Genomic DNA, 22554 nt, shown 5'->3' with positions numbered 1-22554 from the left:
CCAAAGAAGGCTAGCAATGAATTTACACAAAAAAGTACAATTTCTGGTACTTTTTAATGGCGGCTATAGGAAGTTAATGCTGTGTTGTTCATCTTTTTAATTTTTCTATTCTATTGTGTATAGCCGTATCCTATTGCACTTTTAATTTGTATTTCCCTAATGATTGATGATGATAAGACCTTTGTCAGGTGCTTATTAACGATTCATACATCTTCCTTTATGAAATACCTATTCAAGTATTTTGCCCAGTTTTCAATAGAGTATGTGTCTTTCTACTATTTGAAGTACAGGAGTTCTTAATGTATGTTCTGAATACGAGTCTCTGTAAATATTTTCTTCCAGTCTGTGGCTTGCTTTTCTTTTTCTTAGTGGTGGCCTTAGATGAGCAAACATTTTTAATTCTGATGAAGTGAAGAGAATTCGTTGCCCTACATAACAAAAGTGCAGGGGTAGAACTTTTTTTTACTTTGTTGCTTTCTTCAACATCTAGATAAAAGTTTAGCCCCTCTAGTAAGTTCTTACTTTCCTATCCTGCTCTACTTTATTTATTTCTTTCAGGGGTCTCAGCACTATTTTTACTGTGTGTCTTACTTAGTCTGTTTGTGCTGCTGTAACAAACACCAGAGACTGGGTAATTTATAAATAACAAAAATAAATTTCCTCACAGTTCTAGAGGCTGGGAATCTAAGATCAAGGCACCAGTAGGATTGGTTTCTGATGAGGGCCTGGTCTCTTTATTCAGCATGGTGCCTTGTTGCTATGTCCTCTGGAAGAAACAAGCACTGTGTCCTCACATGATGGAAGGCAGAAGGGCAGAAAGGGCTTTAAGCCTCTTTATAATAGCACCTAATCACATTCATGGGGGCAAAACTCTCATGACTCAATCACTTCCCCAAAGGCCCCACCTCTCAATACTGTCACAATGGGCCTTAGGTTTCAACATATTAATGTTGAAGGGGACACAGACATTCCAACCATAGTACCATGTTATCTGATATTTTCAAACTCCTTTTGTGATTTTATTTATTCTAATTTTGATATCTTGGTTCCTGGTGGCAATGATGTTTTGAGCTATGGAATCTAAAGTGGTGGAGGAAAAAAAAAAGCACTTTTGTGCATGTAGGAGTGAAGGCAGGGACAAAAAGAGAGAGGCGGAATGTAAGAAAAACTTGGACTTTTGAAGAAGAAAGCCTTGACTTCAAATCCTCTTCCTCAATAATTATTGATTTTGAGCAGTCATTGAAATGTCTTGATCTCAGAATTGTCCCATGTAAGATTTGCATGATAATTCTCAACTAATAAAGTTGCTAAAATTGCATAAGGTGCCTAGGAAGAACACCAAGTACATTGCTGGCACACAGTAGGCACTTGCAACAAGGATGTATTACTATTTTTGCTGTCATTATAAAGTTACTGAACCATGGAAGATTCATAGATGGCTGGAACTATTAAGTCTGAAAGGCATGGGTCATTTACTGAGCAAATCAAATTACCCTACCATCCTTAGCCACCTTCACTTCCCCTGACCCAATCATCTTCCTTCCTCTTCAATCAGTGATGTGCTGGTGAATGTTTAACAACTGGTTTTCCAGGGAAGAAAAGTTTTCATTTGTAACATTTGCCAATTTCCATAAATACCTCCATTACGGTTGATTTCAAACTACCAATGTGATGTCACTGAATGCAGCATCAGGAAGAGATGCACACAGTCTGGTCGTCCAAGTACATGTGTGGGCTCCAGCACTCCCCTGTCTTCAACTCAACTCGGAGAGGTCACTGTTTTGTTTTAATCATGTAGGTCTCTTCCATTCATTTGACTTCTCAATTCTGTAATCAGATTACCAATTTAAATAAAATTTAATTATGCTTCACATGTGTACCACCCTACTACACCTCTAGCATCACCACTCAAAATCATTAAGTAGCTTTATTGCAAGGATCTACATAATTTGGCCTTTTCTAACTGTTCAGAATCATGTCAGACACACTATTCTTTTTCCAAACACCCAACTTTCATTCCAGTTATCTTTTCTGCTTCTCTTTTGGGTCTCAGCTTAATCAATTCTATAGGAAAGTCTTCCTGAGCTTTTGTCCAACTCCAGTACACAGAATATTTCTCTGTTATATTCTTTCACACAACCAGGTTTCTTTCTCAAAGTACTTTCCCATCACTCAATCTTAAGAGTAATTATTGGGTTAATATCTATTGTTCCACAGCATGTAAAATCTGCTGCATCAGGGACTGCACCTCTATTTTCTCTAGTACTAGAACCATCTTTGGGAAAGAATAGGTTCTTAATAAAAAGTTTTTGATTCAATGCATTTATGAATAAAGTCATTTATTTACATCTATTATATCTAGTTGTTTGTATTAGTCCATTCTCATGCTGCTAATAAAGACGTATCTGAGACTGGGTAATTTATAAAGGAAAGAGGTTTAATTGACCCACAGTTCAGCATGGCTGGAGAGGCTTCAGGAAACTTACAATCATGGCATAAAGGGAAGCAAATACATGGTGGCAGGAAGAAGAAGTGCAGAGTGAAGCACGGTGGGGAAAGTCCATTATAAAACCATCAGATCTCGTGAGAATGCACTCACTATCACAAGAACAGCATAGAGGTAACCACCACCATGATTAAATTACCTTCCATTGGGTCCTTCCATGACACATGGTTATTATGGGAACTACAGTTCAAGATGAGATTTGAGTGGGGACACAGCCAAACCATATTATTGTTCAATATGCATGTCAATTTTACCTAGCATGTATTGGATGCCTACTGTATGCCAGTCCTGTGTTAGGCATTTAAAAGCGTTATTTGTAATTCAACAAAATATACAATATTCAATTTTTAAATTTATTTATTTGAGAAACTGTTTTTTAGTGTCTACAATGTATAAGATTTTGCATTAGGGGCTTAGACTATGGGCTACTTGGTACAATATTGAACCTAAAATCCTTCGAGCAACAAAATGAACTATAATTTATTTAATATGTTTTAAATGGCTCTAAGAAGAACTCTACACCTATAAAATGGTGAAAATCAGTGATGTTTTAAAAATGTGTGGCCTCAATTCACCCACTAATTTACTACTAGTTTCAAAGGAAGAAAGAAACTAATTTTTTTCCCTTGTTCTAAAGGATTTGGGTCATTGAAAAAAGGTATCTTGTTGATTCATGAAAAAAGTGATTTGTTCAGTTTAGCAAAGATATTTTCAAATTTTATGGTAACTCTGATGACAGATGGTCAGAAAAACAAAAGAGATGAACATGTAGAGTTTAATGGAAGGAATTGAAATTACTGAGCTGGAAAGGGTTTGTATTTAGTGCCAAATGTAGCACAGAAGCAAATGCATCAGTGCAAGGACACATTTATCAACTTAACACATATCCATTGTGTGGCTAAATCCCACTTGACTGTAGTGAGCTTCTGCACTCAGTTGAATTGGCTGGAATCTCTTTGTTTGTTTATTTTTGGATGTGAAAATCTGTGCCCGGCGCTCAAAAGTTCCTCTTGGTATACCAACCATATCAATTACCAAGCAAAAACAAAGGACAAAGGAAATAAGATAGTAATGACAAAAGCCTTAGATCCTTTTTCTCTAAGGTGGTGTTTCCAATCAATATGGCAGAACTAAGAATGACTATAGAGGTCAGCCATCTGGCCAACACTTTACCCTCAGAGGACATTTTCTGACTTTCCTTTTCCTTAAGTTCATACAAGCAAGGGGACAGGTGAAATAAATCATACTTCATACTCCCTTTTTCATAATATTTTTATACAGACGAAGTCAGATTAACAGAAACATTCATTGAGGGAAAATCATTCAAATAAAGTAGATAGCATGTTTGTAACAAGCTAGACACTATTTTACCATGTGAGTGTGTTGCTATTTTAGCCTATACACCCTGACAACACTCATATACCATAGCCAAGTTAGTGAGGTGACATATTAAGTAAAAATGGAAATAAACTGACTGTAGCCTTATTAAAAACCAAAATATGTTAAAACTCTTGTGTCTTCAGTCATTTTCAGTGAAACAAAAACAATAAACTCATCCCAGAGGACCTAAGTGTGATCACTAGATATAATACAAAAATGTAGATATGTAAGGTATGAAGGTGAGTAATATCAGAGAAAGACTTAGGTTATTCTTGCTTAGCTCCTAGTAAATTTATTTACTTAACTCTATAAACCAAGGTCAAGAACTATGAACTTTATAGAATTCCTTACTAGATGTTGGTATTGTTCACTCATATGCTAGAGAGGATTAAAAGGCTTAAGCTAAATAAAGTGTCTGTGGAAAATTCTGTCACCTTCAGGACTGCACAGGGACTGCAGTGGATGAGTAGATGTTGGTCTTTGATTTTTCTTTTCTTCTTTTTTACTCTCTCTTTTCAACTCCATGGTTGGAACTCACAGTACAGGCTATCCTATTTTTAAAAAAGGAATTTTTAGTGCTCTCAAGATATTAAACCTAGTATCTTAACACATTCCATTCGAAATTTTTGTCTCCTTTTTAAAAGACTGTAATCCTGGACTCAGTGGGTCAAAATTCTAGACAAAGAGCAGATAGGTCTAACATATGACATTTCCATTATGGCAACTTACATGTACATTAACACGTTATAGAGAAACCTACTGAGAATATTCTAAGGTTATTTGCAGTTTTCTTTTTTTTTTTTTTTTTAAACTTTTCCTGGCCTTTGACCCAGGTAATCAGTTAATTATGGGCTATGATTTTTAGTGCAGATTCCCAAGCCTGTGGCATAATGCTATTTCAGGAGTTTAGGAAGAATGACTTGAAACAGGAAACAATAATTTCCAGTTGTCATTAAAAAACTGATGTGTTCTGCCTATTATTCACCAACAATCCCTACCATTTAATTTTTTTTACCCTTTATTAAGGAAAAACTCAAACATATACAAATAAAAAGGGACAGTATAGAAAAACCATTATTTATTCATAACCCAGCTCCACTAATTATTTCTACCTTCTTATTTCATCTATATTCTTCAATCTACCTCCCACTTCCCCTCCAGATTATTATTATTTTTTGAATTTGTTTCCACAATTCCTTTGCATTTGTAGCTTGACTACAAGATACCACCTCTGAATGGTGTGGATGCATGCCTTCTACAAATAGAAATGTAAACATTCTTGTACATACAGAAGGTAAAGATGTGTCATTATCTAGCTTTAATAGACAATTAGTCTGGCAATGCAATTCCTGCCAAAGAGAAGAAATGTAGAAAACAATTTTGAAAACAAAGTCATCCTTTCTTTCCATTGACTAGGTTTTAGCCAGCCTGATAGTCCTCCCTCTGTTAGGAACACAACCACTTTCTTCTTTGCAGAGCATATTTCTTGTGGTTCTAGTAGAGGCAGCCCTGCCCTGCCCAGGATTGAACATGTGATCCAGGCTGTTAGAAGAACTCCTCCATTCCTATAGTAATTAGACATGATTGGCACAGGACACGTGGGCCCGAGGGCAGAGGCTTGTATATTTCAGGAGATATGGGAGATTGGGAGCTATGAGATCTGTGTGAACCTGAAGCTAACAGTCATCTTATCAGGCAGAAAGAGCCTGAGAATGAAGCAATACAGAAAAAAAAGAGGTGGAGACTGGAAGGGAGACAAGAGACAGAGAGAGAGAGAGAGAGAGAGAGAGAAACAGAGAGAGAAACAGAGAGAGAGTACACCATTTGGACACTTGCATATACAGCTGTGCCTGAAGCACTCCTGAACTTTTCAGATGCGTGAACCAATAAATTTTCTTAAACTATGCCTCTCCATTTAAAACAGAAATAATCTCAATACGGTAAATGTCTTCCAGCATTTTACTGGCCACCAGACATAGATACCACACTGTGAATTCATTCGCGTTCAGCTACCTGGAAACATGTTTCCTACCAGCACTAACTAGGGCATGTGCCCCATGTAGGGCCACATCCATGAGGAGATGGGATATCAAGATAGTGAGAATCAAGGTAGTGAGAATAGCATGTCCAAAACTGAAATCCTGACCTTTCCTTGCAATATATTTCTCCTTCTATATTTTCCATCCTATAAATGATGTCTCCATTCATCAGTTGCATAAACTGGAAACTTAAGACCTATTCTTGCTTCTCTCACTCCTTCGTATACCACCAGCAATCTATTACTATGTCTTGTCTGTTCTATCTTCAAAGCACAGCTCAACTCCATCCACTTCTCTGCATATCTGCTGGCTCCACCATACCCAAGCTACATCAACACACATGCACTACATCAACACACATGCACTAAATCAACAGCAGCCTTGATCTCTGTGCTCTATTTCTGTTCCTCTGTAATCCATACTCTACCCAGATTGTTTGCTAAAATACTAGATTCTATAACTCTCTGCCTTAAAACCCATCGGTGCCTCTTCATCCCACATAGAATAATTTTCAAACCTCTTAGAACAGCCTGCAAGGCCTGTACGACCGAGTCCCTGAATCTGTAGTAAACATTAACTGTAAAAAATAGCTTGCTACAAAAGTATACAGATGAACTGTGAACCACACAGGTTGGACTGTGTGGGACTACTACTTATATACTGCCCCCAAGACAGCAAGATCAATCTCTCCTCTTCCTCCTCCTCCTCAGCCTACTCAATGTGAACATGAAGATGAAGACCCTTATGATTATCCACTTCCACTTAACAAATAGTAAATATCTTTTCCTTATTATGTTCTCAGTAGCATTGTCTTTCTTATTGCGCCTACTTTATTTTAAGAATACAGCACATCATTGACATCATTGATAGTAGCTGCTTCCTCTAAGTGGCCCACACCAGAAAAGGAAATAGACAGAATATTTCGTGCAATGACTTAACTTCCTTGTGTTAGACTTGGTATCCCTTCAAGATTTTTTAAAGAGGTGAATAGAGGGAGTAACTCTTTCTGGAAGTTGAACAAATGGCTCTATGCTTCCCCTGCTTGCTGGCTATACTAAGTTGCATTTAGAATTTGGTTCTAAGAATTGCCTTCTCTTTTTTTCCCCCCAATAGGTTGAGCTCTTTCCTTCTTGCCATTTTTTTAAAAAACTAGACAAGGCCTTGCTATGTTGTCCAGGCTGGACTCGAACTCTTGGGCTCAAGCAATCCTCTCTCCTCAGCCTACCAAGTGACTGGGCTATAGGTGTGCACCACCACAACCAGATTTTCTGGTTATTTTTAAATTGGATAAAACTGTAGATGATTCAACCTCCCCTCTCTCAAAACACTCCTAACAAGTAAGCAGTCTTCCAGCTTCTGCCTGAGCTGGGGGATTGAGGGTAGGTCACTAACTCTCAGTAGCTCCAATGTAGGTACTCAAACCAGTCTGAGAGCCTTAACAATGGGTAGTGATCTCAGTATGTCTCTTGGGGCAACACACAGTCAAATCACTTCCTGACAAGTTTTCCCCTGTGAAAGATAAAGAGCCCTAAAAAAATACAGTAAAGAATGCATATAACATACAAAATATGTATTAATTTACTGTTTATGTTATAAATGAATAGTAAATATATTTTCTCTTCCTTAAGATTTTCTTAATAACATTTTCTTTTTTTCTTGCTTGATTATAAAAAACAATATATATACATATAACATACAAAATATATGTTTATCAACTGTTTATGTTATTAATAAGGCTTCAAGTCAATGATAGGCTATAGTAGTGAATTTTGGGGGTGAAAAAAGTTATACACAGATTTTTGACTGTGTGGTGGTAAGTGCCCCTAACCCTCATATTATTCAAGAGTCAACTGTATATATTTAGAAGCTTTAAACAATAAAAACTATTGTTAATTATTTAGGAGAATATTGTTAAATATGTGGAAGCCTAAACAAATTTTTGTTGTGAATTTCTATAATTAATCTATTGTAATAATTTAATGACCTTTATGTCAGGTTTCACTGGAGGCAGTTTCATCACCTTGCATTCCATGGCTGCTAATATCTCCTTGAGTCCATAGAAGCAACTTGGGTCCACACGTGGGACCAAAGGCAAAGAACTCCATCTTCCTGATGAACCAAGCAAGACATGAAAAACCCAAGCCATTCTGACAAGTTTTGAAATCAGGAATAGAACTATTGATTAAAACTGTGATAAATTCAAATACATGTTTAGTTTGAAAACCTTGCTAATTCAAATACATAAATTAACTGTGCAAACAAAATTTACTTTTGTACTTTATAAGCAATCCTGTTAAGGTCCATGAGCTTGCATACAAAGAATAGACTAGGCAAAAATACATCAGAATGTTCACTGTGGTCTCTTTCTTGAATGTGGTATTCTTTTTGCATTTCCAATTTCCAAACTTTTTACAATGGGTATAAATTATGCTTGAAATGAAAAATAAATGTTAACTCATCAAATACGAAAATCAAAGAATACCAAAGAGATGAAATGATAGTCTTGAAAATTCAACATTTGTATATTTTGCAGGCCACGTCACAGCAGGAAATACAGGAGAAACGTCATTGACCTGACATGCTTGTAAATTTCTGAGCCATAGCTCATCATGTCCAGTATCATTAGGGTACAGTTTTACTTCAGCATTTTAAGAGTCTTTGTGACTAACTGTAACTAAATTGAATAGTTAACATTTTACTGAAATTCTATTATGCACAGGCATGCAAATCCTTATCATCTGTTATCTTCATTTAATCCTTAATCACAATCTTATGGCTTAGTAAGGAGTTCTCACAATCTTATGGCTTAGTTCATGTAGTCAGGGATCCCTGGGGGTCTTTGGGATCTTATCAGGGGGCTTGCAAGTTCAAACCTATTTTTAAAAATAATACAAAAGCACTATTTGTCTTTTTCACTGTCTGTTTTATATGTGGGAAGATAGGCTCAGAATTTAAGTGGATTGAACAGGATCACATAGTAAATGGTGGAGCTGGAATTTGAACCCTCGTGGCTCACTCAAAAACCTGTGCCTTTAACCACTATACTCTATCATTTAGATTTCTTCCACTTCTAGGCTAATGAATTTGTCAAGTGGAATTCAGAAAATCTTTAAAAGTTTTCAGTGTCCTTGTTGGTTTCAAGCAGTCTGCTTCACAGGGTGACCTCAAAAAGTTAAGATTTTTGTTAGATTGAGGGGAACCAAGAGAAATTGATTCCCCCTCATGTCTGTGACTTAGAGGTAAAAGGTTTGCCTTCACTTTCCTAGGTTTGGGCTGAAATTTTATGGTCATTCAAGGAAGATGAGAGAAACTTATTGGCTTTTCCATAAGTTTCCATCTTATCTTACCTCCTGGCTTGTCCATCAATCCCATTCCATCCTACATGACTTGAGGTGTTCTTATCAGAGCCACTCTTTGGATTAGACATTCCAGTACTTCTTCGTGCGGCATTGTTATCAGAACATTTAGAAACCTTGGACTCTGGGGTATTAACGACCAGTAGCACATCTCCCCTTCACTGGGATAGCCAAAAATACTGCCCCACGTTTTCACACTTTCCTTAGGTATAACTGCCAGTTAAGAACCATAGAGAGGCAGCATTATCTGCAGACTTGATATGCTATGGACAACCTAAGAGAGCCAAATTCATCTATTATGAAGGCAGGATGTTTATAATCAATGACATGAGTATTTATCATCAGCAGCAATAATGATGAACTGATTGATCAGATTAGTAAAATTGCCATCTTGGACAGCAAAAGATACATTACAATTAGAAGGTAGTGCAGGGAAAATTTTACAAGCAGAGTGAGACTGTTCCAGGTAAACCAAATATATGGTCGCCAAGGCATACTGTGGAACCCTGTATTGAAGGACTCAGATGAACAACCAAAGTCATCCTGAATCCCCTGGACCCCTGGAGGTTGGGACTGGGCACAAGGCATAATTGCTGGAGAAAGGTCAAATATGACCTCTACCTCTTTAACCCTTTTGCCCATATTTTCCACGCTTAGCATGAAAGACAGAATTCTTAGCTCAGAATAATAGAACCAGGCAAATGTTAGAAGAATTCGAATAGAAAAATGATCATTGCCTTCCTTGCCTGGATGAAAAGCTACTGTTATTTTAGTAACATAATATACTCTTTCCAGACAGATCTCTGAACTCAAAGACTTCTGAAGATTGAAAGGGTAAATGCCAGACAGGAAGCTATTCATGAAGAAGGTCAAGAAAAATAGGTTAAAATGCATAACAGCCATTGCTGGAAACTCAAGGCATCTCCAGTGTTCCTCTCCAGCTCTAATTCCTGTGCTCATCCTAGCTAACAGAGCTCAAAGTTCACAACCAAGACTCAAATTCCTTGGTTTTGAATCTCAATTCAATACTACATTCACCAAACTAGTCAAAATCATCATCTCCACAAAATGGTGCAATTTACCCATTTAAGAGTCCCACCACTACTGTCAACAGAGTTAAATACCAAGAGCAGAACCTAAACCGTCAGAGAGCCCTTGGATGAATGTGTTAAGGCCTTGTTATTATTCAGTTAAATAAGAGTAAGTCTTTTAAATCCAAATTATACAGTCATATTTGTCTACTGATCCTCTTCTGCCTCCCCCAGGACATTAAATCATATCTCAACCATTCTGACAATCAGCTAAATATTACAATGAAAAATGAGTTCCCACTGTGAGTTCAAAGAAAATACGTACAGCATATTCACACTTGGTTCCCATGGAATAGAGTCTTTTATTGGGAGTTAAGAAGATATAAGAAAATTATTTTGTGTGTTTGTGTGTTTTTACATTATCCTTCTTAGAGTTATTAATGCTAATTGATAAATAATGACAGCTAATATTAACTGAATGCTAATTGATAATGACAACTAATATTAACTGAGCATCTTCTCCAAACTTGAGATAGCACTATTTTACATATGGTATGAGTCTCATTCCACATAGTCAAGAATGCAAGAAATATATCTTTATTTTTAATTAATCAATGTAAATTTTGTTTTAATGCCCATCCCTGGCTGGCAGGAACCTTAGTGTCAGTCACTCACTCCTCACCAGACCTCACAGTCTCCTCACCAACCCCAGAGTTGTACTACTGCCTAGGATCATACAAAAAAACAGAGTAGGAGGACTGTTGTGTGCTGATAATGTATCCTCACAGGTCCCACTGAATTTCACATCCTCCCTACCTGTAGGGCTTCTCAAGTCCCATAGTGCTCAGCTGCTCCCAGGCCATACATGGGACACAGGTGCCATTGTGAAGTTTTCTGTGGTCTCCTTAGCTTGTACTCACCATGTAGGCACTCCCCTCTCTGGATTTTTGCTTTCTTTCTGGATGCAGCCAGAAAGTTGCATGAATACCTCCTGCTTTCAGAATTCATAGACCTCTGTCTGCCCCTCTGGCAATCACAGGTTTATTTGTGTAAACTGAGGGAAATCCTTATCCTGCCAAGTTTTCCAGGTTCTTTTCTTATCTATTCCTTTCTTCCTTCTCCTCCCTATGCACAGCCTGTACATTCTCCTATGAGTTTTGCTTTTGGAAGGATGAATCCAGATAGAGTTCCAGGCTACTTTTGCTTCACACCTTCCCCAACCCCTGACAGAAGTAAGTCAAGGGAGCCAGCCACTTGGAAACGGCAGAAGGAAGAAAGAAGAAAAGGTAAGAAAAAGTGCAAGGAGAAAAATGCCTTAAGATATCCAGCCTGGCCAAGTGCAGTGGCTCAAGCTTGTGATCCCAGCACTTTGGGAGGCCAAGGTGGGCAGATGACTTGAGAGGAGAAGTTCGAGACCAACCTGGCCAACATGGCGAAACGCCATCTCTAATAAAAATACAAAAATTAGCCAGATGTGGTGGCCGGCACCTGTAGTTTCAGCTACTTGGGAGGCTGAGGGAGGCTGAGGCAAAGAATCACTTGAACCCAGGAGGCAGAGGTTGCAGTGAGCAGAGATGGAGCCACTGCACTCCAGCCTGGACCACAGAGTGAGTGAGACTCCATTTCAAATAAATAAATAATTTTTTTTAAAAAAATCCAACCTAACATCAAGTCACCACAGTGACACAAGGTGATATGTGTTGCTGTCTCAATGTTATGAAGAGGAAAACTCAAATTCAAAGTAGTTAAAACAAAGGAATATAAATTTTCCCAGGTCACACAACTATTAAGTAGTAAACAGGAAATGTAGCTTTAGGTCTCTCAGATCCCAAAATGTAAAATCAAACTTGTGGCTTTCTTGATGAAACAGGTTACATCATAAAAATGTGGAATAGATTTATAAGTATCTCATTTATTTAGATTATTCTAAGTGTCTACTTGGTGGATTTTTTTTTTAATTATGAGAGAAACTTCTTCAGCATTGCTAGAAACTGAAATATAGGCATATATGTTGAATGCTTTGCTTTTCAATTTTTTTTCCTCATGAACCTGACTAAGATTGTATTACTTCCACCAGTATCGACCCAGGAGAAAGTATTTTCAAGGCAGCTTGACAAATGTTCATACTGTAGAGGATCTGAACAAGAACAATAGCTCAGTGGGGCATTACCTGCCATGATTCTCTTGCCTGCTGGGTTTCTGGCTTTCAGACATTTTGACAATGATGTAGTCTTTAATTGGCCTCTTTGCAAATGCCTGCTCCTCACTTTTGACATTAATTGCTAATTAATAAAAGCATGAAAATGTCAGTATATCAGCATATGAGCCAATACCTTAATGTTGAGAAAGTACATAAAAACACATCTTTTATATTTGGGATAGGGAAAAAGTAAAAAACTAACCAGTTACAACATCCCTTCTTCACACTTGCTCTGATATGGTTACAGAGTCAGCTTTCACAATACCCTCAGTACCTTCCCTTCTCACAGAGACTAGATAAAATGTTTCTGCACAAGCAAGGTGCTGTGAAACTATTGCCACCCACTCACTGCCCAAAGTCAGGAGAGATTCATACTTGTTAAACTTGGGATGCTCTGGGTACAAAACATAAATGCACAAATATCACACACTTGAATGGTTTTATTACTTCAGTTTTTGGAACCTGGGAGGAGATTTGGTCTTGGCCTTGGAAAGGAGAAGAAACTCCCCCTGGGCCATGAGCCTAAACCACTTGTCCTGGCTCGGGTCATCAGAATGCTCCCCACTATAGCAATGAGACAGACCCCCTCTGGTAAGGATAGGACACTCAAAATTTTCACTTGCTTTAATAATTTCTGAAAAATATATTCCTTTGAGAACCTTATGGGGAGAGATGGGTTTGCAAATATTTCTCCTCAATAGCAACCACTAAATACCAGGTTGTAGCATCATTTAGAGCTCAGAAAATTAAGAACATATACATATTGAGAGCACTTTTCCCATGACTCTTTATTCTGCTGCTCAAAAGCTTCTGTTAAGGAAAAAAAAGAACTATAATTAAAATGGAAATAGAGATTCTAGCATTTTTTTAATATACTAGATATTCTAAAATCATTTGGTTTGAAATGGGTTAACTTTCATCATCTTACTTGAAAGTAATACCTTCAGGTATCATGGCAAACTCTGAAGACCTTATCACTGTTGCTAGTGGAAAATGGATATTTGACAGAAATGATTATGCTAATTCTCCACTTTGTTTTTTTTTAAGATAAAATTATTTTAGAATATTTTTTACAGAAAAAATGCAAAGGTAATTGAGACACTTTCCTCATACTCCTCACTCAGGTTCCCCTAATGTCAGCACTTTACATTACCATGCTGTATTTGCCAAAACTGAGGAACCAGTGATGATACATTGCTATTAATTAAACTCCAAACTTTATTTTGGTTTCATTAGTTTTCCCATCAATGTCCTTTTTCTTTCCCCAGGTCCAATCCAGGGCACTACATGGCATTCAGTTCTTATGTCTCCTTAGTCTCCTCTGTTCTGGGACAGTTTCTCAGTCACTTTGTTTTTATGACCTTGATAGCTTTGAGGAGTACTGCTCAGGTATTTTATAGAACGTCTCTCAATTTGGGTTTGTCTGGTGTGTTTTGTTATGATTAAACTAAGGTTATGGGCTTTTAGAAAGAATATCAGAGGTGAGGTGTCCTCATTCTGTTATGTCCAGAAGTATTTGAAGTATCTGAAGAGGTATTTGATATCAACATGATAAAACATAGTGATACTAACTTTGATTACTTGGTTAAGACAGTGTTTGCCAGATTTCTACACTGTGAAATTACTACTATTTCCATTTCATACTTTATTCTTCTGAAGCCAGTTCACTAAATCCAGTCCATACTCAAGCTGGGGAGAGATTAAGTTCTACCTCCTGGAAAAGGAGAGAGTACCTACCTATAGTTTTAATAATTATTCTTTAAGGAAAATGTATCCTTTCTCTACAATGTATTTATTTATTCAATCATTTAAAAAGTATTATGGATTCATATTTATTTTATTCTTTGGGTAATGCGTCATTTGTTTCTTTTTCATCTGAATTATTTCTGCTTTAGATATTGGGAGCTCTTTGATGATGGCTCTTGTGCCCCTTTGACATGCTCCATGCTGTTGTTTTTTGAGCACTTCCTTACTTTCTGGTGCTACAGGATGCTCCAGGGTCATCTTGTACTTTCCCTGTCCTAGTCCTAGAATTAGTGACTTCTCCAAGGAACCCTGGTTCCTTTTACTGGAGAATTCTTTTTAGAAACCAAGACCTGAGCACTGGGATGCTCATTGCTACTGGGAGTTACTGCTTCTAGGTTCTCTGAGCTGGCAGAACTACTAGATTATGCATACATATGACCTATGTATACTCACACCTTTATAATTACTTCTATATCTATTCATTTGTAGAAATATTAAGATAAATATTAGTTCATACTGTTGTCTCTGGTTCTAATCCAGTAATATGAGGTTCATTCTATTTTTCCCTTCTTACTTATGTATAACTGTCTCTTCCATAGTGAGAAACCTATCTCCCACCATCTACAATTCATAGACTTATAATGTTTGCTTTTTGAAATGGAGATGTAGGTTAGAATACCAAAATATACAAGCAGATTGAAGTAGTGTCTTGTGTGATCCATGGAAAATGTAATTCAACTTAAGAATTGCTAAAAGTAATTATGACACTCTGCATTTGTAAAATGCAAAAAAAAATGTATCTCATAAGATTACTTGTGTTAATTTAAATGATAAAACACATTTAAAGATTTTCATAAATAGTAATTTGGAAAAAATACTGTTACTACTATTAATAATAAATGAAACTGTTAAAATGAAATTCTTTATAAATTTTGTATTTTTAAAGCATAATTTTTCCCCTCTACATGAAAATCTTACATTGGTTGAATAGGACCAAAGAACTGAGAACTTTGTTTAGAACCAACTGGAAATTGGCTTTGAGATCAAAATGGTAGGGATGGCCAAGTTGGCTGACAAGTACAAAAAAGGTGCTCTGGGTGAGATCATGATTCTACAGCTGTGCTGCTCTTGGTGGATCCCTCAAAGACTAGCAGGCCTGAGTATTATGTGAAACCCCAAATGTATCACTAAACAGAAGCACAGTGAGCTCAATCCAGAAGATAGAGGAGCACTTGGAAAGTAAGCCGGGCACAGATGAAGACAGCTCAAGTACAGCTTACTAAAGATAAAAAGAGGAGCCTTGTTTTTCCAAAATAGATTAGAGGGTACTGTCTCCCACTCAGCAGTGTGCAAATGCAAAAAGCCAAAGATGAAAGAAAGATTAAAATATAAGCATAGAAAATGAAAAACAAGAGCAAATAAGACAGAAAGGCTCAACCAACATCATTTCTTCTGCGAGTAAGGCTATAAAGCCTCCATAGCCAGTAGAGTATAGAGATGTTACTCTTTACTCTTTTAGAAACGCCAACCTTGGTGATTGTAAAGGTATAGTCAGTGGCCTACTGCTGCTAGGTTCTCTGGAACAGGCTGAGATTTGATGCAAAATGCAAATCCTTTCTTTAGTTTGTATCAGTAAGATCATATATATTTCTATGGATGTTCATTTTTACACATAATTAAATCATTTTCAAGGAGTCTATTATGTTATGTAAGATGAGCACATCCTTAAAGTTCAGTATGGCTCCCATACAAAGCTGAGCAATGTTGAAGAGCTACACTGGGCACATGCACAATCAGCTAGTTGGATTTTGCAACTGATTCATTTTCTGGAAGAACCATTCATTCCAAACGCATTATTGGTGATGTCTTAAATTGACCATGTTTTCCACTCACAGCTATTCCAACATTTTACTTACAAAAACACTCACAAGTTATCTTATTGACTAAAAGTTTAGTTTGAAAGTACCTGGTTAATCCTGAAAAAAGAGTGCTGTGTGCTCACATAAACAATATTTGGAACCTGCAGTTTATGTTTACTTATTATTTAAATAATTCATACCAACTTAGGCAAGTGACTCACGACTGTAATCCCAGCACTTTGGGAAGCAGAGGATGGCTTGAGGCCAGGAGTTTGAGACCAGTCTAGGCAAAATAGTGAGACCCGCCTAGGCAAAATAGTGAGACTCTGTCTCTACATTTTTTTTTTATTCTCACTCACATTCTAACCTTCTCTCTTTCCTACCAAGAGCCTTCTCCTATGTCTTCTTCAGGTTTCAGGGAAGTGCTGTGGACTAATAAGCCTTTACTCAACTTTTTTCTTTTTTTTATTATGATTATACTTTAAGGTCTAGGGTACATGTGCACAACATGCAGGTTTGTTACATATGTATACATGTGCCATGTTGGTGTGCTGCACCCATTAACTCGTCCTTTACATTAGGTATTTCTCCTAATGCTATTCCTCCCCCCTCCCCCACCCAATGACAGGCCCTGGTGTGTGATGTTCCCCTTCCTGTGTCCAAGTGTTCTCATTGTTCAGTTCCCACCTCTGAGTGAGAACGTGTGGTGTTTGGTTTTCTGTCCTTGTGATAATTTGCTGAGAATTATGGTTTCCAGCTGCATCCATGTCCCTACAAAGGACATGAACTCATCCTTTTTTATGGCTGCATAGTATTCCATGGTATATATTTATACATGCCACATTTTCTTAATCCAGTCTATCATTGATGGGCATTTGGGTTGGTTCCAAGTCTTTGCTATTGTGAATAGTGCCACAATAAACATTTGTGTGCATGTGTCTCTACAGCAGCATGATTTATAATCCTTTGGCTATGTACCCAGTAGGAGTAAGGGTTTGGCTGGGTCAAATGGTATTTTAGTTCTAGATCCTTGAGGAATCACCATACTGTCCTCCACAGTGGTTGAACTAGTTTACAGTCTCACCAACAGTGTAAAAGTGTTCCTGTTTCTCCACATCCTCTCCAGCACCTATTGTTTCCTGACCTTTTAATGATCGCCAATCTAACTGGTGTGAGATGGTATCTCATTGTGGTTTTGATTTGCATTTCTCTGATGGCCAGTGATGATGAGCATTTTTTCATGTGCCTATCTCTACATATTTAAAAAAAATAGCTGGTCATGGTGGCATGCCACTGTAGTCCCGGCTATTTGGGAGGCTGAGATAGGAGGATTGAGCCCAGGAGTTCAAGGATGCAGTGAGCTATTATCACATCACTGCACTTCAGTCTTGGCAACAGAGTAAAACCTTGTCTCTAAAAATAATAGCATAAAATAAAAATAAATTATTCATTCCCATATTGTTAAACCAGAAATACCTAATCATTGCCAACATCCATTCCCTAATAAAACAAATGTACATAGACAATGACATTTAATTGTCCCCTCCTTGATTATTTTTTTTTTTAAGTGAAACGTGGTTTGGGGAAGACCGAGGGGCAGAAAGTAGTAAAGACTGAGGCCAGGTTGGAAGTGGCAACTGTCACTGTGAGTCTGAGCTCCCACTGAACTGTGCCCATAGTTGCCACTGAAATCAGAGGTAGGCTAAGGGTGTGCAATGGGGCAGCTGGACCACTTGCTGCTAATGCACAAAAACTGTTTTGTATCATTGTATGGAGCAGGAATATTTCTCCTCTAGCTGTTACTCTCTTGCCCCTTTGGGGATAATTTACTTATTTCATTCTCACATCAAAGTAGCTAAAGATACCAATGTATAAAAAAATAAGAAAAGTATCATGTGACATTCAGTAAGTCCTCATTTTTTGAATTATATGCCTTATACATTTTTAAAAACTGAGAACTTAATCCAAATATATGTATATTTGGTTATTTATAAATTATATACAAGTATTTCAACACTGATAAATCATATAAACTATGCAATATAATATATATAGAATATATATGTATATATAGATAGCAGTGTAATACAATATAATATATAATTTAATAAGTTTTAAATACATACAAATATAACTTTTAATCATTTTTTTCAACCTCAATATATCATCTGACATACTCTTATTTTAGAGACTAAGAATTTTGAGATTTATGTAAACATGTTTTTCCCCAGAATATGAGTCTGAAATAAGAAAATTGCGTCTGCACTGCTTAACTCCTGTTTCAAATCTGTTTGTACCTGGTTACTAAAAGCTACCAATAAATTTCATTTTACATGAAGTTCATTAATGTTATAAGCTCCATGAATTTCTCTTAATTCCTTTATTTTCTGGTAATAATCCGCTGATAAAAGGAAGTATATTCTTATATTCATTAGATTTACTGTCTGCCCTGAAGCCCAGTCCATAACTCACTAATCAGGTTTGGAAAGGCATCTTCCTCTTAATTTATAAATGAAATAAAAGCACACTAATTATATCCTTGCACTGCTGCCAATGTATCCAAGTAATTAAATACTCAGTTCAGTCCTCAGAAGGAAGTTTTAGCAATTCCACACTCCTACTAGAAATATTTATAATATTCAAGCTTACAAGAGGTGAATTCCCATTATTTTATTCTTAAAAATTATGTGAGCAATGAACCTGCTTCATTCTCCATATATAAATACATCTTGTTTTATCTAATGACAAAAATTGCTAAATGAGTTTTGTTTTTGTCTTTTCTTGTTTGTTTGTTTGTTTTTGCAGAGATCAACTGAAACCCATCAATTTACCTGATGGAGACTTGATAGGAAGTGTAATCTGACCTTGGTAATCATTCTGTAATCAGCTCCCAAGGAGATCTATTTCTTACCCAGTTCCTAATTCCAAGATTAGTATGCTTTTTTATTTTGTTGCTCATATTGAGTTTTTCTGACTGTCTCGCCCTAGTCTGGTTTGTTTTTTAAATATTTTTTTTCCATCTGCTGGTATTTAACACTGCTATCACCATGATTTTTTCCAGAGCATCTCATTTTTTAAAGGTTATTTAGGAAATGTACTATGTATCATATTTATCTTTTGATGTCTTTAACACTTTTTGGTTGTGAGAGAGAATGAATGTTTACTCAACATATTCACAGAGCTTACTTTACCTTGTTTTCAAACTGATAGTATATGCTAGCAGATGGCAGGATTTTCCAACATTTAGACACTATTATTTAAAACATTCATGAAAGCATGAGCCTAAATTATGAAATTATATTTAAGTAAATTATAATAAAGCAACATGTATATGAATTTAATGCAAAAGTTCCATATTGTTAGGCAAGAAAATTTAAAGAAAATGTGGTGTGGGCGTATGTGTGCGTAATACTACTCAGCCACCAAAAGAATGAAACCATGTATTTTGCAGCGACATGGATAGAACTAGAGGCCATTATTTTAAATGAAGTAACTCAGAAACAGAAAGTCAAATACCACATGTTCTCACTTGTAAGTGGGAGCTAAATAACATGTACACATGGACATAGAGTATGGAATAATCATGACTGGAGACTCAGAAGGGTAGAAGTAGGGTGAAGGGTAAAAATTACTTAATGGGTTCAATGTAATTTGTATTTGGGTGATAGCTACACTAAAAGCCTAGACTTCACCAGTAGACAATATATCCATGTAACAAAATTGCACTTGTACCCTCTAAATGTATACGTAGAAAAAAGAACTTAATCTGACATGAAATAAGGAGAAAAAAATAAAAAAGATATTGGGAGTCAGTAGTGGGCAGAGGCCTTTGAGATTGTTGTAAAAGTATCTTATTCCTCTTCCTTCTCTGTTGCTTCATCCACCACAAGTTGTACACCGTGGTTCTTGCTTCTGGCCACCAATCCCCTGGAGAAGAGATATTAATGGGGAGGGTGGGCCCACCTTGGGGAATGACAGAACCACATACAGGAGAGGAAAGGCTGCTCTTGGATGTAATGGGCCAATAATAGACAAGTCACATTTATTGCTTCCATTCCTGAGGATCCTGAAAAACAATGGAAATTATATTGGTGGTGAATATTGAGGTGATTAAAAGCACGCAGGCTTTATTCAGACTACCTGGATTGAATGCCAGCTTCATCACCTACAGTTCAACAGTTTAGGGCAAGTTAGCGAGCCTCTCTGTGCCTCAGTTTCCTCCTCTGTAAAATGGGAGTAATAGGGGTATTTACTGTGTAAGGTTGTTAAGAGGATTAAATTACTTAAATATTTGTGAATTCTTATGAGTGCCTAGTATTTAAAAAATGATATGTGTATTATCAAATAAAAAAGTACAATAACTAAGACATTAATCCTTTCCTCGTCATTTCTTCCCTTCTCAGAATAAAACACAAGGTCCTTCCAGTGGCCCATCCCTTGCAATCTGTTCCCCATTCTCATCTGACTTTGTTTCCTCTGTTCTGGTACTCAGTTAGGTTGCAGTTTCTAAGCCCCTTTGTATCATGTGAGGTTGTGTAACTGACTTCTGGCCATGGCATGTGGCTCATCACGATACACTTCTAGGCCCAGCCTACAGTCGCCAACCATTCTGGTTTGCTCAGGACTGTCCTGGTTTTAACACTGAAAGCCCCACATCCTGTGAGAACCCCTCAATGCTGAGAAAACAAGGACAGTTAGCCACCCCAACCCTGGCCTATTAAAACCTCTTGAAATCTTTCATATTCTTTTCTACTACCTGCTGGATATCAATGTCTAGAGTGACCTTGAAAGTCACATGTTGACAATAACAGAACCACCATCAGCCTGGGCTTTTGAGTGAAGCAGAGTTACTGCCTCTTCTCCTACTGGACTTTATGTGAGCAAAAAAACAGTTTCTGTTTTGATAAAGCACTAAGATTCCATTTCATTAGCTTAACCAATAAAATAACTACCATGCTGGTCATTCTAGCCTCTCTCTTGTTCCTGCAACAAACTGAGAATTCACTAACTGTTTACTTTGCTCAGAAGACTTCTTTCCAGATATCTTCATAGCTAATTTCCTTACCTCTGTTCAATTTTCACTTAACTCTTGTTTTCCATGGCACCTTCTCAACCAGTGTATTCAAAATAGCAGGCTATCTCCCTACTCTCATCTCCTGATTCTTTTATTTAGTTTTTTTTTCTTTTTTTGCCATAGTATCATCACTTTCTGATTTATACTGTATCCTTTACTCTCATTTTTTATGTTCTTATTGTCTTGCCTCCCCCACTAGAATAACTAGCATATAAGCTCCAGAGAGTTGAGAGCATTGTTTGCTCACTGTATATCTCAAAACTCTAGAACATTGCCTGGCACATTATAGGCACTCTATACACATTTGTTAAATGAATTACTTTATTTCATTTTTGGAATTTATGGATTTTAACCCCACAAAGGGGTAACCCATTTCATAGAGCTTTTATATAATGATTCCTTCCAACAATTTCCAAAGTATTGTGATGAATTTTAGAAATTATGGACAGAACAATCCTGCTATTTACCATTTCACAAAAACCTTTATTCCTGGTTTGCATCCAAATTTCTCCAAAACGGAGGATCTAAATTGAATATGTCTAAAATAAAATATTTAAGTCTATGGGTTTCTGGGCACTTGTAATACCTTAATTACTGATTAGACTTCACTGTGCCTTGTATTTTTCTATCTTTTTAATGCTGGAGCATAAAAGCTATAGCAATAGATTACTATTTACATTTTATCTCTTTCTGCCTCTCTGTACTCCTATTAGTGCTTGAGTTTCCCAGCAATTCTGGGTGTTCAAAGAGTGTTAGAGACTTATCCAATATTTACCCTTATAAATTGTAAATTTGTATGTAAGTAGGAGGCACGGAATCTTTGAGGAGGACGAAGGGACCTCAGAGTCAGTTGACTTTACTATTGTTTCATTATTTAAAAATAAAGAATGTATTTGTTGCATTTAGTTTCTTACTTAGAGCAGGTATTGTTTACTGGTCTTTTGTGGCAATGATTATAATGCAGAGGTATACAAGTCACAGTTTGTGTCTTCTTTTCATCTCATCAATAAATAGAACACGAGGTATCACTTGTTCTGTGGGCACTCTTTTCCATCCAAGGTTCCAGCTAATCAGGACTTGGAGTTGGCAGGAGTATCATCCCTAAGTGGTTGCTTTCAGAGTGCAGAGATCTTTTGTGTTCAGAGGAATGTTACCATGGAAAAGTCCTCCATCCACTGGTAGGATCAGTATGATTCCGGAAAAGATTAAACAACCCACCACTGTGTAATTCCACTGTTTATTTATATACCTCTGAGAACTGTTTCAGAACTGCTGTTATCATTGAAGGGTGCATATTCACAAAAGCTGCGTAATGCGAGATCAGTTTTGAATAACCAGTTACAGATGACCTGATCCAAAATCT

At 36.9% G+C, this 22554-nt stretch overlaps 2 long non-coding RNA genes across 2 annotated transcripts; both read right to left on the bottom strand.

The window, feature by feature from the left end:
- Positions 1–1394: 1394 nt before the first annotated feature.
- LOC126961620 (uncharacterized) lies at positions 1395–8027 on the bottom strand. Its single transcript, XR_007728362.1, has 3 exons — positions 7910–8027; positions 4321–4432; positions 1395–1827 (listed from the first exon to the last, which is right to left on the bottom strand). It is a non-coding gene; the product is annotated as an uncharacterized LOC126961620 (long non-coding RNA).
- A 4460-nt stretch (positions 8028–12487) lies between these two features.
- Positions 12488–21382, bottom strand: LOC126961583 (uncharacterized). Its single transcript, XR_007728341.1, has 3 exons — positions 21183–21382; positions 20081–20183; positions 12488–12594 (listed from the first exon to the last, which is right to left on the bottom strand). It is a non-coding gene; the product is annotated as an uncharacterized LOC126961583 (long non-coding RNA).
- Positions 21383–22554: the final 1172 nt, after the last annotated feature.

The sequence above is a fragment of the Macaca thibetana genome, chromosome 8 (genome assembly GCF_024542745.1).
Source record: "Macaca thibetana thibetana isolate TM-01 chromosome 8, ASM2454274v1, whole genome shotgun sequence".
Classification (NCBI taxonomy): Eukaryota; Metazoa; Chordata; class Mammalia; order Primates; family Cercopithecidae; genus Macaca; species Macaca thibetana.
This window is presented reverse-complemented; position numbering and strand designations above follow the sequence as displayed.